Source organism: Ixodes scapularis, unplaced genomic scaffold (assembly GCF_016920785.2).
Source record: "Ixodes scapularis isolate PalLabHiFi unplaced genomic scaffold, ASM1692078v2 PGA_scaffold1__304_contigs__length_218370807, whole genome shotgun sequence".
Lineage (NCBI taxonomy): Eukaryota > Metazoa > Arthropoda > Arachnida > Ixodida > Ixodidae > Ixodes > Ixodes scapularis.
The window spans coordinates 15,912,998-15,930,583 of record NW_024609846.1 but is presented as its reverse complement, the minus strand read 5'-3'; positions in this window follow the sequence as shown (position 1 = coordinate 15,930,583).

The following is a 17,586-nucleotide window of genomic DNA, read 5'->3' as shown; positions in this document are numbered from 1 at the left end:
GGCGCATAACTATTGAAGCACTTAATGACGCAGCACAGGCAGCACTTCATGCTGTGAACCCAGCGCAACCGCACCACTCCGACTTCAATGCGTACCAATGTACGAAGCGTGGTTTCGGTTTCGTTTTCTCCGGGGTTCTCACTGCCTACCTTCGCTACCGGCCGCGCGGCGGCGCGCCAGTCGCGTCGCACGGAGTGTATAAGCACCGAGATCCGGAAGGGTGCGCCGAGCAGCCGCTTTTTGTTTTGTCTGCTTGTTGTCAGTTCCAGCTCGACCTTCGCGCGTCCACCTGCTTCGACCTGTCGCCTAACCCCGCTGTCTTATTAGGATGTCTCTCGACAACGTATTGGATGTGCACGAAAGCTATCAGTGTTCGAAAAGTCCTACGCCTATATCGGCAACAAGCGATTCTTCAAAGAAGTCAGGAAATCTTGCGGTTTGGTTGGGTTCGGCAACTGACAGCTTGTGCGCCACATCGTGTTGAAACTTCCAAGAAGCCGTTCCCTCTCATTTGTGTTTGTGTGGTTGTCCTGCTTTGACCGTGTTGACAAATATCGCGGATTACATCTTTCAAGTCCGCTATTTTTATGGTAAGTGCACTGCAACCTTACTTCTTGGCAACGATTGACCGTTCTTCTGCTCGTACTCTTCCAGATTATCTATATAATTATGCAGCCACTATTCTCGCGGCAGCCGGGCGAATAATTTCCCGAAAGTCTACCTTCATAGTCTAGAATTACCTCGGTTCTTGTTTGGTTTGCTATCTTCTCAGTTGTATAAAAGCTTAGAGTGCCTCTCACCTTTCACAGATCGCTTGCACGTTTGTACTTGTCTACAGAAGACGTAATAAACTTTGAGGAGAATTGAAAACAATCTTTTGTGTCTGTTTTCCTGTCCATTTGCAAGCGCCTACGCGAGCACATTTGTTCTACGTGTTTCCTTCATGTTATAAATAGGTTTATGAGTTTCGGAACGTCTTAAATAAGTTTAAGATAACCGACCTACCAGACGATCCCCGTTTAGGGCTAGCGCATAATTTCCCGATTCAAAAGGCACGTTCAAACGTGTGGTCACGTGCAAGGTCGAACGGGCACCTGTATCAAACGGGCACCCGTTTCAAACGGGCACCTTAATCAAATGGGTACCGTTTCGAGCGGGTACCGATTCAAACGGCTACCCGTATCCCATAATCACGTTTGATCCAAACGGGTCGACAAGTTTGCACCCGTTTGATTTACCAGTTTGCCACCCGTTTGAATTTCAAATGGTTTTTTTCAGTAGGGACGCCCTGAATCCTGGTGTCGCTTATAATTCTTCTACAGACAGGCTCCAAATATAGCGAGAACAGTATAAGCGAGAGGGGGCCCCTACTGAAAAAAACCATTTGGCGCCTATATGAAGATAAACGGGTCCATACCGGTAACAGTTTAACCATACCGGTCACCAGTTTGTCAAAGGGGTCGCCCGTATGGCTCAAAGGGGTCTCCCGTATGAGCCATAACGCTCACCTATTTGGACAAACAGGTCACTCCTTTGTCAAACGGGTCGCTCGTTGGGCAAATGGGTCGCTCGTCTGGGCAAATGGGCGACTCGTTTGGGCAAAGTTGTCGCACGTTTGCTCAAACCGGTGACCATGTTGCAAACTGTACCGGTTTAATCAAACGGCTCTCAGGAGCCCGTTTGATACTGAACGTACAGATCGGCGGCGTGGGCACGCCTAGCGTTTCATCCGTGGCAGCCAATGTTTCCGGAAGGCTGGGAGCGCCGGTTCATCGATTTCAGATCGTCCGCGTAATGCAAGTAATTAAATTTATATTTCAATTGCGCTGATGTTCGCTTATATTGCAACTAAAAATAACACCTTTTTTTGTTGTTGTTTTACGTAAACGCGGGGCGTCGGTGAGCCGATATTTTTGACAGAACTTTAAAACTTTGTCCATCTTTGTTGCCTCAATTTACTTATTCAGCTCGAATCACTCTCGCAGAAGACGCGACCGCGTGAAAGAATGTACGTCTAGACTCCGTTTCACTTTAATTCAAGACGCCGCGAAGGTAGCACGCGTACACGCGGTTGCAAGAACATCGAGCATTGCGAGAGCACGCCCGCCGTTGGAGCAGTCAAACTTACTTTCTTCGCTCGGGCGCAAGCCGGGCTTCTGGCTGCCCCGCCGCCATTTCCAAGGTTCGAGCGTGCTAAAACGCGCGCGCGCGTGTTTTTTTTTCTTTCGAGGTTACAAAAACACATCTCATTGGAATGCCTGGGGAGAGGGAGAGGGGCCGTCCCTGTGGTCCTCGCCCCCTCCCTCCTCTCTTGTCACCCATCACGTGACCTGCAGCCGGGCGCGAGATACACGCTGATAAGCACCGAGATCCGGAAGGGTGCGCCGAGCAGCCGCTTTTTTTTTTGTCTGCTTGTTGTCAGTTCCAGCTTGATCTTCGCGCGTCCACCTGCTTCGACCTGTCGCCTAACCCCGCGGTCTTATTAGGATGTCTCTCGACAACGTATTGGATGTGCACGAAAGCTATCAGTGTTCGAAAAGTCCTACGCCTATATCGGCAACAAGCGATTCTTCAAAGAAGTCAGGAAATCTTGCGGTTTGGTTGCGTTCGGCAACTGACAGCTTGTGCGCCACATCGTGTTGATTCCAAGAAGCCGTTCCCTCTCATTTGTGTTTGTGTGGTTGTCCTGCTTTGACCGTGTCGACAAATATCGCGGATTACATCTTTCAAGTCCGCTATTTTTATGGTAAGTGCACTGCAACCTTACTTCTTGGCAACGATTGACCGTTCTTCTGCTCGTACTCTTCCAGATTATCTATATAATTATGCAGCCACTATTCTCGCGGCAGCCGGGCGAATAATTTCCCGAAAGTCTACCTTCATAGTCTAGAATCACTTCGGTTCTTGTTTGGTTTGCTATCTTCTCAGTTGTATAAAAGCTTAGAGTGCCTCTCACATTTCACAGATCGCTTGCACGTTTGTACTTGTCTACAGAAGACGTAATAAACTTTGAGGAGAATTGAAAACAATCTTTTGTGTCTGTTTTCCTGTCCATTTGCAAGCGCCTACGCGAGCACATTTGTTCTACGTGTTTCCTTCATGTTATAAATAGGTTTATGAGTTTCGGAACGTCTTAAATAAGTTTAAGATAACCAACCTACCAGACGATCCCCGTTTAGGGCTAGCGCATAATTTCCCGATTCAAAAGGCACGTTCAAACGTGTGATCACGTGCAAGGTCGAACGGGCACCTGTATCAAACGGGTACCGTTTCGAGTGGGTACCGTTTCAAACGGCTACACGTATCCCATAATCACGTTTGATCCAAACGGGTCGACAAGTTTGCACCCGTTTGATTTACCAGTTTGCCACCCGTTTGAATTTCAAATGGTTTTTTTCAGTAGGGGCAGCCTTGCCTGACCGAGCCCTGAACTGAGATTTTTTCTGTTACGCTCCCATTAACCAGTAATCGTGTCGATATATCTTTGTAACATCCCTACTGAAAAAACCCATTTGAAATTCAAACGGGTGGCAAACTGGTCGCCCGTTTGAATCAAACCTGTCGATCCGTTTGGATCAAACGTGATTATGGGATACGGGTACCCGTTTGGAAACGGTACCCGTTCGAAACGGTACCCGTTTGATACAGGTGCCCGTTTGATACGGGTGCCGTATGGTACGAGTACCCGTTCGACATGGCACGTGACCACACGTTTGAACGTGCCCTTCGAAATGGCAAATTATGCGCTAGCCCTAAATGGGTATCGTCTGGGAGGTTGGTTATCTTAAACATATTTAAGACGTCCCGAAACTTATAAACGTATTTATAACATGGAGAAAACACGTAGAACAAATGCACTCGCGTAGGTGGTTGTAAGTGGACAGGAAAACCGACACAAAGGATTTTTTTTCAATTCTCCTCGAAGTTTATTACCTCTTCTGTAGACAAGTACAAACGTGCAGGCGATCTGTGAACACTATACAGGTAGACTTTCGGGGAAATTATTCTCCTGGCTGCCGCGCGAATAGGCGCTGCATAATTCTTTAGATAATTTAGAAGAGTACGCGTAGAATAACGGTCAATCGTTGCCAACACGTAGGTTGCAGTGCACTTACCATAACAATAGCGGACTTGAAAGAGGTAATCCGTGATATTTGTCGACACGGTCAAAGCAGGACAACCACACAAACACAAACGAGAGGGAACGGCTCCTTGGAAGTTTCAACACGATGCGGCGCACAAGCTGTCATTTGCCGAACCCAACCAAACCGCGAGAATTTGCGACTTCTTTGAAGAATCGCTCGTTGCCGACATACACGTGGGTCTTTTCGAACACTGATAGCTTTGGTGCACATCCAATACGTTGTCGAGAGACATCCCAATAAGACCGCAGGGTTAGGCGACAGATTGAAGCAGGTAGGCCGAGCGAACTTCGAGCAGCAACTGACAACAAGCAGACAAAGAAAAAAGCGGCTGCAAGGCGCGCCCTTCCGGATCTCGATGCTTATCAGCGTGTATACTCCGTTTCAAACATCGCGTGCAACGCTGGGAAAGCTACTGAAGTAGTGCGCATGAAAAAACACACAAAATTGTGTTACTCCGCGAGATTTCGTGAACGAGCGGTACAAGGCGCTGCTCTTGCGATTCCGACATCTCGGTGGCGGTGGTTCGAATCCACTTAGGGCGCAAAGTTTTTTTGTTTTCTTTTTGGTTTTTTTTTCTCGACCGATTTTTTGTGCAAGATTGTGCGTAATGCGGAAGTGCATATTTCAATTCCTCTTTTCTTGTTGATTTTATTTCATTTATAAGAAGGTAGACTAGGGGCTGGTGTTCCGCTCGAACTTGCGCCGGCCTCGTCAAAACGGAAGAACGGTCGAGATCCAGGGCGTCTCTATTTAAAGCCGTTTATTTACATGGTAGCGTGAAAATCAGAGAGTACCTTGAGAGTGTGGTGGACGGTCCTTTATATAACGAATATTGTGATTAGGGGACCGCACTGCCATCGTTCAGACGGCTTGGCATTCCCTCACGTGATGTGACTTCATGGAAGTTTCCTCCAGAGTCAGAATACTCGCCGGTGTATGGAAGAAGTCATCCAGACGGCAGTATCTCGGTGCTCTGGTGCCGGCGCCCCCATGAACCGGGAGTGATTCACAATAGACGCGTACACAACACACGGCACTCGAGATCAGGATCGAGTGTTGTTTCCTTTTCGAGGAAAGCAGGGGCCTCGGAATACAGGCACGGGCATGTGCGTCGTTTACTTAGCCGACCAAGGTTAAGGTGCCTCAGGCAGACGGAGCCGACCATGGTTACGGTCCCGCAGGCAGAAGAACCCAGACGCTTCGGAATGCAATCACGGGCACCGCCTGTTGTAAGGTCCCGCAAGCAGACGGAGCCGTAGGCACGATTCATCACCGACACAGTTCCTTCTTGACGCTTGTTTCACTTTGAAGCCATAAGGCCGATTTCAACACCAGAAACAACAGGTGGCAGTTCACAATACTGTCCGCGTGCTCGGAACTTTCACGTTGCGAGGTCTTCGCTTCGGGGACGCCACCTTGCCAGACACTCCGGCGTCGTTACTGACCGTCTCTAGGACCTCTCGGACCGACGTCTCCGGGAAACACGTTCTTGAACTCGCGTACACGTTGGCGATCACCTGCTTGCACTTTTGCGAGATCTTCACACAACGAATCTTCGAAAATATCCGAGCAGGAAAAGAAAGCTTCCCGCGTAAGACGCCATCTTCACGAAACCGGCGAGGCAGGGGCAGCCGCACAACCCGAAAACCCGAAGTGAGTGCGAGTGCCGCACGAACGAAAACGGAAAATAATTTGGAGTAGTTTACATTATCTTTTCCTTTTTATTGAAAAAGAATCGGTGTTCCCTCGAAATCATAACGCCACTATTAGTTACTAGCTACAAAAATGTACACTTTTCGACTTTTTTTTTTTTTTTTTTCAGGGGCCGCACTATTTTGTGGAGCGAACGCAGTCGCGGTCGGCTGTGCAAACCGGCGCGCTAGCTTTGACTACGTTGCACGCTATGTTTGAAACGGAGTATAGCTCGCGCGCTGCTGTGGGTCACGTGACAGGGGTGACAAGAGAGGAGGGAGGGAGCGAGGTCAAGGCGCTGGGACCACCGGGACAGCCCCTCTCCCTCTCCCCAGGCATTCCAGGGAGATGCGTTTTTGTAGTCCCGAAGAACAAACGCGCTCGCGCGCGCGCGCTCGAACTTTGGAAATGGCGGCGGGGCTGCGAGAAGCTCGGCTTGCACCCGAGCGAAGAAAGAACTCAGCGCAAGCTCGTAGTTTGAGTGCTGCAACGGCGGGCGTGCTCTCGCAATGCTCGATGTTCTTGCAGCCGCGTGTACGCGTGCTACCTTCGCTGCGTCTTGAATTAAAGTGAAACGGAGTCTAGACGTACATTCTTTCACGCGGTCGCGTCTTCTGCGAGAGAGATTCGAGCTGAATAAGTAAATTGAGGCAGCAAAGATGGACAAAGTATTAAAGGTCTGTCAAAAATATCGGCTCACCAACGTCGCGCGTTTACGTAAAAAAAAAAAAAAAAGGTGTTAGTTTTAGTTGCAGTATAATCGAAAATCAGCGCAATTGAAATATAAATATAATTACTTGCATTACGCGGACGATCTGAAATCGATGAACCGGCGCTCCCAGCCTTCCGGAAAACATTGGCTGCCACGGCTGAAACGCTAGGCGTGCCCACGCCGCCGATCTGTACGTTCAATATCAAACGGGCTCCGGAGAGCCGTTTGATTAAACCGGTGCAGTTTGCAACATGGTCGCCGGTTTGAGCAAACGTGCGACAACTTTGCCCAAACGAGTCGCCCATTTGCCCAGACGAGCGACCCGTTTGCCAAATAGGTGACCGTTATGGCTCATAAGGGGGACCCCTTTGAGCCATATGGGCGACCCCTTTGACAAACTGGTGACCAGTATGGTTAAACGGTTACCGGTATGGACCCGTTTATTTTCATATGGGCGCCAAATGGTTTTTTTCAGTAGGGATAGCTTAATATATTTCGCGATTTTTTTGCCAACACCACACGCTTCCAGAATATTGAATAGAAAGGCATGCGATACCCGGTCAAAAGCTTTACTGAGGTCAATCTGCAGAACTGCTGCGGAGAGTCCGGTTGTTTCAGCTGTTTCTGAAAGAATCCGGAGCGTGTGAACGTTAGAGGTAATAGATCTCCCCTTGAACCCGTAGGTCTGATGGTCGCCCACTACGAACTTAAGGCCCATCTCCAATCGTTTTGCCAGTATCCTGGCCAGCAGCTTATAATCTGTCGTTAGAAGGCTGATAGGCCTTAATCTATCTGATGTTAAGACGCTAGAGCCCGTGCTTTTTTTTTTGGAATTAGCACAGTTAGTGCCTGTCGCATAGAGGGTGGTAGTAGGTCCCTCCGGAGAATGTCAGCAAAGGCGTAATATAATACGGGAACAAGAACGTCGGCGAACTTTTTTATAGAACGCTGATCCTAAACCATCTACTCCAGGGGATTTCCGTGGTGGTAGTTCTTTTATTGCTTTAGCAATCTCAGATTTAGTGATTGTTTTGTTCATGCGTTTTTGAGTACTTATAGAAATTTTGGGGAGCGCATTCACCCATTCATCTAGCGCCCTGTTGATCCCTTCGTCTTTGCTGGTGAATAGTTCTCGGAACTCTCTCACGAGTTCCTCTTCTATATCTTTCTGTTCTGTTAAAACTTTGTCACCGACCTGAAGGGAGTCTATTCTGTTGTGCTGAGCTCGCATTCTTACGTTTGTTTTAAAAATTTTACAGGGGTCTTCTTCTTTTTCTAACGCTCTGAGCCTGCTGCGAACCATTGCTCCTCTGTATTCACTCTCCATGAGACCAAGCAATTGCGCCTTGCAGGCACGGATATCATCGGTGAAAACGCGCGGGGTTTTGTTTTCTTCGGCGATTAAAGTTTACAAGGCTTGTAGTAATGCATTCTTTGTTTCCCGCGCCTTTTTGTCCTTTTCTTTGCTGTGGTCATAACAGAGTAGCTTAATCTTTTCTTTAGTTTCTTCCCATGCTGCAGCATCAACATCCCCCTTCTGTGTTGCTTCCGATATAGTGTTTTTTATCTGAGAACAGAGGGCCTCGTCGTCGAGGAGACTCTCATTAAGCTTCCAAGAGCTCCAGCAGAATGGTTTTCTTGTGGTTTTGTTCACCTTTCCTACCCGCAGCGCAACCATTGCGTGGTCAGAGAAGGCCACCGGAGACACCTGGTACGCGGTGACTGCCCTGATGAGTTCGCTCGACATATAAACGCGATCTAGCCGGGCGTGGCAGCAGCCTTGCCAATGAGTGTAGCTAGGACGTGATCCCTGAGACGCTTCGATCGCATCCACGAGGTCAAAGTCTCGCAGTAGTTTATCAAGTTCTGACCGGCTGGAGTCTGATTGCAAGTTGCGTGAGCAATCCTGCGTGTTTAAAACACAGTTAAAATCTCCTGCGATAATCGTCTTTACAGGACTGTCAAGATACTTCCGGAGATTGGTAAAGAAAGCCTTGCGGTCGGCCGCGTCGCAGGGGGCGTGTACTGATATTATTTTTACCGACTCCAAATACCTAATCACTTCCACCGAGCAAACCCGGCCGTTCCTATCTGTTTCCCATTCAGGGTAGATCACAAATCCTCTGTCTTTTCTTATCAAAATTCCGCTGCCGCCACTGTGCCCGACCGCCCTTGAGTGAAAGAGTGATAATATTTTTCGAAAAAAAAATTCATGTCATTCACATGTGTTTCGGAAGAAAGTTTGGTTTCCCGAAGACAAATTATATCGACATTTTCTTTCAAAAGCAAATTTAGAAGCCACTGTTTTCTTATTCGAAAATTAAACTGACCGAGTTAAACGTGGCGATCTTAAGTTGCTTAATTTTGAGGGGCGTGATGTGAGGAGATAAACTGCGGAAAAATGAATAAAAAAAGATCACCGCTTTGCATACGCTTCTTGGCGTCTCGGATTTTCGGCGGCGTCACTGTCTACGCTGGGTCTTGTCGCCGGCGGTCTTCAGGTGGGATACGAGGCATTGGGTTGAAGCGTCCTTTCTTGGTCAACCTACCCTTCCAGTTTTGTTCTACCTTGTGTGGCCTGTCCGGAGAAGGGCTGAGAGAGAACGGGTCGAGGGTTTGCAAGGCTGGGAAATCGTCAGTCAGAGGTGCGTCGTCGGTGTCGATCTCAGTTTCTTCTTGACGCTCCTTGCTCAGCGGAGTGTCGGAGGTCTCTGCGGCTTGTTCGGTCAATTCGACAGGTGTTCCAACTGGTTCACTGAGGATACCTGTCCCTTGAGCTTTGGGTTCTGGCTCAGCGTTGGACTCGGGGGGACCGGTAGCAGAACTTGACGTTCCGGAATTCTCCTGTTTGTTTGTTTGTGGAGCGGGCGGTGGTCGCTGAGATTCGCTCCGAGCCGAATCCTCTGCTTCCTCCTCGTCCATCTCGAGGTTTTGCACATCATCCGTTGAACGATCCCCGGTGACGGTGGCGTACGTACGCACGCAGTCTTAAGGTGCATGCCCAACCCTGCGGCACTGCTGACACCAGGGTGCCCTGCAATCTTTCCGGATGTGTCCTCTCGATTTGCACCGCAAACACAGGGGTGCGCGTCCGGGAACCCCGACCAGGACACCTCCGCCGCAGACTTTGAGCTGGTGAGGCAGGCTATCAATGGTGACGCCCTGCTTCAGGCTAAGGCGCACCATCCTCGTGGACGACTGTATGCCCTGAAAGCCTTCCGTCCTCCAGGTTTCGCGAGTGACCTCCTGAACCTTCCCGTACCGCTCAAAAGCTCGGAAGAGAGCCTCGTCCGGAACGTGGAATGGCACCCAGTGCACTTTTAACCGGTCTTCGGAGTTGTCCGGGTCAAGCACTAAGCACTTCTTTTCTTTCACAGAGAGTTCTCGTGCTTCCACTAATCTCTGTTTGGCTCTTGCGGTGTGAAGTGTCAGCATCCACAGGTGGTTCATTTGGTAGGCACCAATCGCCGCTATCTCCTTCATCACGCCAAGGCGTTCCAGTTCGGCCCTGAAGTGGTCTACCCGGTAAGGGCGACCGGTCACGTCGCAATGAAGGAAGACGGTGTTCACAGCAAAACTTCCTGCTGGCAGGGGTGGGAGAACAACACGATAATCGTCCGTCGAAGAAAGAACAGATAAACCGCGGCCCGAGTTGGCCGTTATCACTGCTCCGTGGGAGCCAGCCATTCTGCGTCCGAGCGGTACGAACGCCAGATGCAGAATGCGGTAACCATTCAGCCACGCGCTCGCTTTTTTTTTTCTCTTTATTGATTGGCTACGCGCTCGCTGGGCAACGCACATGGCAATATCACTCATAGATGTTACAAAACATTTCTGGGACAACAAGAAAGAGGTCGCTTTAGCTATTGGGGAGGAGATGAGACCGTGGCGCGCCAAGCGGTTAACTTTAGAACTAGATGGATGGGGACAACAAATACATTGGCTCAGCGCTCGGCTGACTTAGCCGAACGCGGCGTCAGCATTCGGCTGGAGTTCGTGTTCTCCGGTGAAAGGGAGGAGGGGCTCTTTTGTTACCACTCCGGCCTGCATGAACGATGGAGCATGCGCCCTGCCCAGCTCAGCACAAAAGCCCAAGTGGGTCAAGTTTGCACCTGCTGAGGAATGATTTCGGGGGAGACCCGGCACTTAACGTCACTTCACTAATTGTTGGTATATTTTATTTTCATTACACTATGCCCCGCGCTATATAAAAAAAAAAAAGATGACACGAACATGCCCACAAGCCCTGTGGACATGTGCACACGCCTTGCGTTGTGTAAACACCGAGGTGAGGGAGCGACAAACGGGTCAGAGCGCTTCGCCCATAGTGACATTGCTGAATATCGCATCATGCGGCGCACCTTAGATGTATCGTTCAACTGCAATCCATATTCACTATAAACGAACTTGGGACACGGATATGAGTGAATGGATAACAAAGAGAACCCACATAATAGCCACGGCAGTGGTCGCACCTTCTTCAAGTAGGTTGCGTTCAGAAAAGCACACAACGTTGGGGGACACTTTGTTGGCATTTTGAGAGGTCATCCAGCTCCTAGTTCGTTTCTTGTACTGTTCTCTGCTTATCAATGTTCACTTACAGACAGTGTTTGCGAGAGCAATAAGTGCCGGACTGACAACACAAAAAAAAAAAACCTCGACGTTTCGCTTTAGCAGGGTCAAATATACAAAGAGCAAAATAAAAACGTCTACTTTTTTGTGTGTGTCCGCTTCTCATTTTCTCCTATTTGTTATTTCTCGACACCTGAGTCTGCATTGTTCTCGTAGGTCGTTTCCCCGTCTGCTTGCGCCTCAGGGTGGCATCTTTTTTCCCGTAAAACCACACCTTTGGTTTGAAGATTTTTTGGGGGGAAACTCTATAGAAGCAAAAGGCGCCTTTGAGAAGGCGAGGGGAGAACTTTCATTGTACGAACTTTGGGCTGAAATATGAGTCACAGTCGGCAAAAAATTGCGATGTTTTCACGAGCACAGTTAAAGTCACCGTAGCTAATCGGAGCTAGCAACAGGATTCGGTTGCTCGAAATAATGTTCACGTTTGCTCGTTTCGTACCGAAAAACTCGTAAAATGGCGGAATGTCAAAAATGTATTTAAGATAATGAGTACAAGATACTTGGAATTGTAATTAAAATAGAGTATTAAATACTGTCCATCAAAGGTATTAGCAAGATACCAAGATACTCCAAAAATGTATTTAAGATACAGTATCTTGAGTAGAGTATTTGAGAAAGGCAAAGTCTGGTTTTGGGGCACATGCAGAAGAAAGCTGCTTTTTTTTGCACAGATTCAAAGCAAATGAGCGAACGTGTCTATTCCGTCCCCACACCCCGGACCCGACCCTATCAGCTATTGCGGAAACCCGAAACATATCCAAAAAGGCTCTTTGGAGATTATCTCAACAGAAATAATCTTCCAAGAAAGTCGAACTGCCTGCGTCGCGGGCTGCATGACGTTCGCTCTTTTGGTTCGTTTCCTGCGAAGGCCAAGCAGGCTACGAGCCCGGGTATTTTCTATTTCTCAACATATCACACCAAGGGTATCCAGGTATCACGCCAGAGGAATGCCGAACTTGGGCAAAGGTCTGGCAAACATAAGGGCCCAACTTTGGCGCAGTTAGGTTTTTGCACCCTGGCACTCATCAGTGCCAAAGTACGGTGCCTAACTATAGCCTTAATTGGGCGATCCTAGGGCATGCCAAAGTTTGGCTCTTCTCTGGTACTCCGGAGGAGTGCCAAAGTTGGTGCCATACTTGAGCCATAACTGCCATAGTAAATCCTAATCTGGGAATTCGGCGCATGCCAAGGTTTGGCGTTTCTCTGGTCCGCCAGGGGAGCGCCAAAGTTGGTGCCATGCTTCAGCCATAACTGCCAGAGCAACGCCTAATTTCGGTATTTGGGACGTGCCAAAGTTTGGCTTGTGTCTGATCCGCCACAAAAGTGCCAATGTAGTGCCATACTTGAGCCATAACTGCCGCAGTAAATCTTAATTTGGCGATTCGGGGCATGCCAAGGTTTGGCGTTTCTCTGGTCCGCCAGAGGAGCGCCAAAGTTGGTGCCATACTTCATCCATAACTGCCAGAGCAACGCCTAATTTCGGTATTTAGGACGTTCCAAAGTTTAGCTTTTCTCTGGTCCGCCAGAGGAGCGTAAAAGTTGGTGCTACACTTCAGCCATAACTGCCAGAGCAACGCTTAATTTGGTTATTTTTGACATGCCAAAGTTTGGCTTTTCTCTGGTCTGCCAGAGGAGCGGCAAAGTTGGTGCCATACTTCAGCCATAACTGCCAGAGCAACGCCTAATTTGGGTATTTTAGACATGCCAAAGTTTGGCTTTTCTCTGGTCCGCCAGAGGAGCGCCAAAGTTGGTGCCATACTTCAGCCGTAACTGCCAGAGCAACGCCTAATTTCGGTATTTGGGACGTGCCAAAGTTTGGCTTTTCTCTGGTCCATCATAGAAGTGCCAATATAGTGCCATACTTGAGCCATAACTGCCGCAGCAAATCTTAATTTGGCGATTCGGGGCATGCCGAAGTGTGACTCTTCTCTGGCGACCCACTGAAGTGCCAAATAAGTGCCTAAAGAAAGACAAGAGGCCTGCCCAAGTTTGGAATATCTCTGGTGTGTCACAGAAGTGCTCTTTCACGCGCCCCAGAAGAGAATTAAATTAAATAAGCGTTGGAAGCATGATGGTCAGATGTCATCACCTCCGTTCCCAAACAGCACGGATATACTTTGCAGTATCGTGACATTACCGGCCGAAACTCGGTTCCAATATCACTCAGACGTCCAGTTTTGCACCACCGTTTGATATCCGGCAATTATTGCCGTACAGCCGTTTTGCCCCGGCCTCGCGTTCGCGCAATATTGTCCGAATAATCTACGATCCGTCTGCTCCGTATTGACCGAACGTCGTGCAAGTATGTGTACGTTGCATATCATTTGTTGCATATCCAATCACAAATACGGACAGACAAAATTTTTTCGATCGCTCCCAGAAGTTTATTAAACCACTATCATTACACACAGTGTATTCTCGACATATTTACAAAGGTCACACTTCTCTGTAAAACGAAAAGCAAATTATAAAACAGAATTAACACTGTCCTCATGCCTAGCAAAACTCATCACACAAAAAACCGCGGAGATTGAGAGGAAAGCAGGACTACTATCAGAAGCGTGCTTGCAGTGTACTTACTAATAAAATAGTGATACCATGTAGTCCTTGATAGATTCATAATCCAAATCAGGCGCCCCACAAACACACTCGAGAAGGAAGGTTGCGCACATTCAACTGACGTCTCGTCGTCGGCGAAGAGCAGTTTTTGTCGAAGCCTGTCCAACAAACACATCACAAAAATTCCACGAACTCCGGTGAAAAAAATGCTTGTTACCGAAAAATTGGCATGGACCTATTCCGGCCGTTTACGACGAAAAAACACGGCCGCGTCTGCAACGCACGAAAGCAACAGAACAATGAAGAGCGCATTTCGAAAACCGGACCTACGTGGCCCGCTTATTTGTATAACTAGGCAAACAGCGAACACAACAGCGCCAGAGATCCCATCAGCGTGACAGAGAGAGTCACGTGACAAATTTTCGTCCAAATGTTTTTGTCCAACGCGTCCTACAGTGAGAGGTCACGCGTTTCGCTCCACGCTTATGATTTGCTTCAAGCGGGTGTCGCGCTCGCTGACAGCCAGACGAAGACAAAAATGCAGGTGGGGAGGACTTGCAAAAGGCGAGGTCGAAGGGGCATCAACAACGCAGCTAAGCTCCTTCAGCATTTTCGACGCTTTACAGTATAAAAAAAAACGAAAACAACTTATAAAAAAAAAAAAAAAGCTCTGCTGTACAGCCAAAGCTACAGGGGAGAGAGTGTATCCCGACCTGTTCAACAGTAGGGTAATAAGGGACAAGGGAATCCCAGCCCTTCTCTTGAATGAAATGGAACGGAATGAAAGGAAAGGTCGCTTCTGCCGACGACCTTGTCGCCTTGCCTAGTCTGTCAGCGTTCGGCTTCCATTGTGGGCCTCAGAAAGATGATCTCCTTTCTTGAAAGCGAAATGGAAGGGTGCTTATGTTTTGCGGGCTTGTCGCCATGCGAGAGGCCTAAATTATTTCTCTCCCGAGTCGCTCGCAGTGGCCTCCCATGGCTTTTGCGCCGGTGAAATTAGGAGCGCAGCCGGGACATTTTCTCCAGTGAATGACGATCGGGTGCTGAGAAGCAGCTCTTTCGGCGTCCATTTGATGTTCTCGGAGTCGGTCGTTGAGGCATCGCCCCGTTCGCTTGATGTACCTGGCCCCGCAGGACAGGGCGATCGCGTACACTTCCTCCGCCTTCTCTTCCCCCGAGAATTCACTTTCCCCTTCTCCCACGGAGCGGGCGGGCTTTGAGCTTGAAGCCGAAAATAAATGTTGTTGAAGCTGAAAGATTCTCCTGTCTGTATCGTCGCTTATGTGTCTCCACGTTCTAAATGTTTAAAAAGTACCAACACGCTAAAATAGTACAAGTTCAGGGATTTCATTTTAATTCCCCAAGTGTGATGCGGGAGCCGCGCCACGGAGCCCCGGTCGTTTCCGCTCTTTGTTATCGCTAGGATTTGACAGTGCTCAATCACAATAAAAGACACTTACATGAACCACGCTCGCTTTTGCAATGCGCCACCTAATAATAATATTTGTTGAGGAGACGTGCGCACATCACTCTCGCGCAGCGCTAGCTCGATGGCAGCACTTTCTGTGAAGGGGCATTCACACCGGGAATGTAAGCAGTCGCGCGGTGCGACTAAATCGCATCGCAAAAAAAAAAAATAATTAGATGGTCACTCTGGCGTGCGCGATGAGGGAGTCCAACGTCTTCGTTGGCAAGTCACTTCTCAAAAACTCTCGCTCCGAACGCCGTTGATTGGCTCAGCCTCTCCGCGACTAGATCGCATGGCAAAAAGTCGGGTCAGCAAAATAAGATAAAATGGTTAGCCAAATAAAACTTGATTTCTATTTAATTAAGATGAAGACCACCCGCGTACATCAAATACCTCATCAGCCGAACTCCAAGGCAGTATGCCTAGTTTTGGCACTTGTTTGCTAACTATGGCCCGTAGCTCCCTATTGAAAATCGCTCTGAGGGGACTTCAGGAATTCTTTAAAGGGTGTGAAGGGGACTTCAGTAATTCTTGTGATGTTTGAAAGGTGCACCGATATTGCCTGGTGGGTTCGTTGGCCCCGTCAGAGGCTCTCCTGAAATGTCTGAAGTCCCCTTTACAATGCCTTGAAATGTCTGAAAGCCTGTCAAGAACTTTTCTAATGGGGTCGGGAAAACCTTCAGGCTTCTTGAGATGCTGTGGGGACACGGCCTATGTGGAGAAAATACATGTCGCAGAGTTAGAACATAGCTACGTATTGTTCACAAAGGGAAAACAAATAATTATATGGAGAATGTCGATCGTATGTGTGTACGGTCAGTTTTTTATTACTTCTCTTCTATCAAACACAGCTGGGCTCCTCGACCCGTCTGTCACTGGCCGGGTGTTCGGTCGCCAAGGGGGCTACGGGTTCGATCGCCCCATGTGGAGAATTGACAAGGCGCGGGCCGGGTATGCATGGCCGAGCGGCGTTTTGAGGCGAACAAGCTTTACTTGTTGCACTAATAATAATAAAAAACGGCAAAAGGAAAGGGAGGAGGGAAGAATACCGTGATTGGCTGGCGCAGTCACGTGGTACGCGCGCGCTAATGGCTGTTCTAAGCTGCGTGCAGCCCCCCTCCCCCTGCTACCGCCGTTGAGCAGACGCCCTGCCGTTTTGTTTTGGAGTACTCCACGCCCTAGTCGAAGAAGTGCATTGACGCAGTGCTAGATATTGGAAGATATCGTTGGTGTGAAACTGGATAACATACGCGCACAGGTCTCAATGCTGACTGGGCAGCTACGCTACGGCCGCTTTATGCTTTCTGCCGTAACGTTCACGTACGCCAGGACGGAAGGGTATGTTTAGGCCTAAGGACCCGCGACCACTGCCAGCGTTCCCAAGTTATTTACGGCCTGGAAATAAACCCAGCTCGTTTGGCTTTCGCTAAAACGTCCAGTGTAGCTAATGTTTTATTTCATTCGCACGACGCGCCGCTGCGGTGTTGTGTATTCTGCCCTACAGCGATGCCCAACTCGCCGCTTGGCTGCATTATTCACGGGTGTAACAACATTCGCCCGTTGCTGGCCTCAACAGGAATCGCGCCAGGTACGTATGTGAGACGCCAACGGAGCAGAAGCGGTGATCGCGAGTGCACGTCTGAATTGTGCTTTGCACATACACTGTCACGCCTCTGCAAGAATCAATCGCGCTCCCCGCAGCTAGTCGAAATAGAGAAGTGCATTGTCAAGCCTGTAAGCCTGCGGCGAAATTGATCTATACCCGATGTCAGCCTTTTTGTGCTCCACTGGAAAAGGTACTAAAGCGTGAACGCAGCTACTTCGACCAAAGCTTTTTTTTTGCGCGATCACTCGAGGGGCTGAAGCATGTCCGCGGGCAGCGTGCACGCACTCGTACACCCACTGTGGAGTGACGCGAAGTGACGTAGTGATTCTTACAAATTTAGCGAAGGAAGCGGGCCGTGAGGAAATATTCCACAAGCCAACTGGCCATTTACCGTCATCGTTCTCACCTGCACCGACGACTGGGCACGTGTGTGAATGAATTGGTTGATGTCAAGGGTTGTCCTCGCTGTGCTTACCAATTAGCCCCTGCAATGTGATATGCCCACATGCCCACTGCTGTGTGCGCATGCTGCAGACAGCAGGTGTGAGATTTGACCTTGCTATGCTCACCTCAAAATATCTGCAAAGGATTGTATTCACACATGTCTGCAAGCCTTCGATAGTTTTGCCCGAGTGACTTGAAGCCTGTGCTAGACACAGGGGGGCTATGTTGCACGTTTTGGACTCCCAGAAGACTAGGGAGAAAGAAGTGACGTAGGTGTGAATAAACGTGTCTTAGCAACTTCTGCAGATACCGTCATCAGCGACTACAC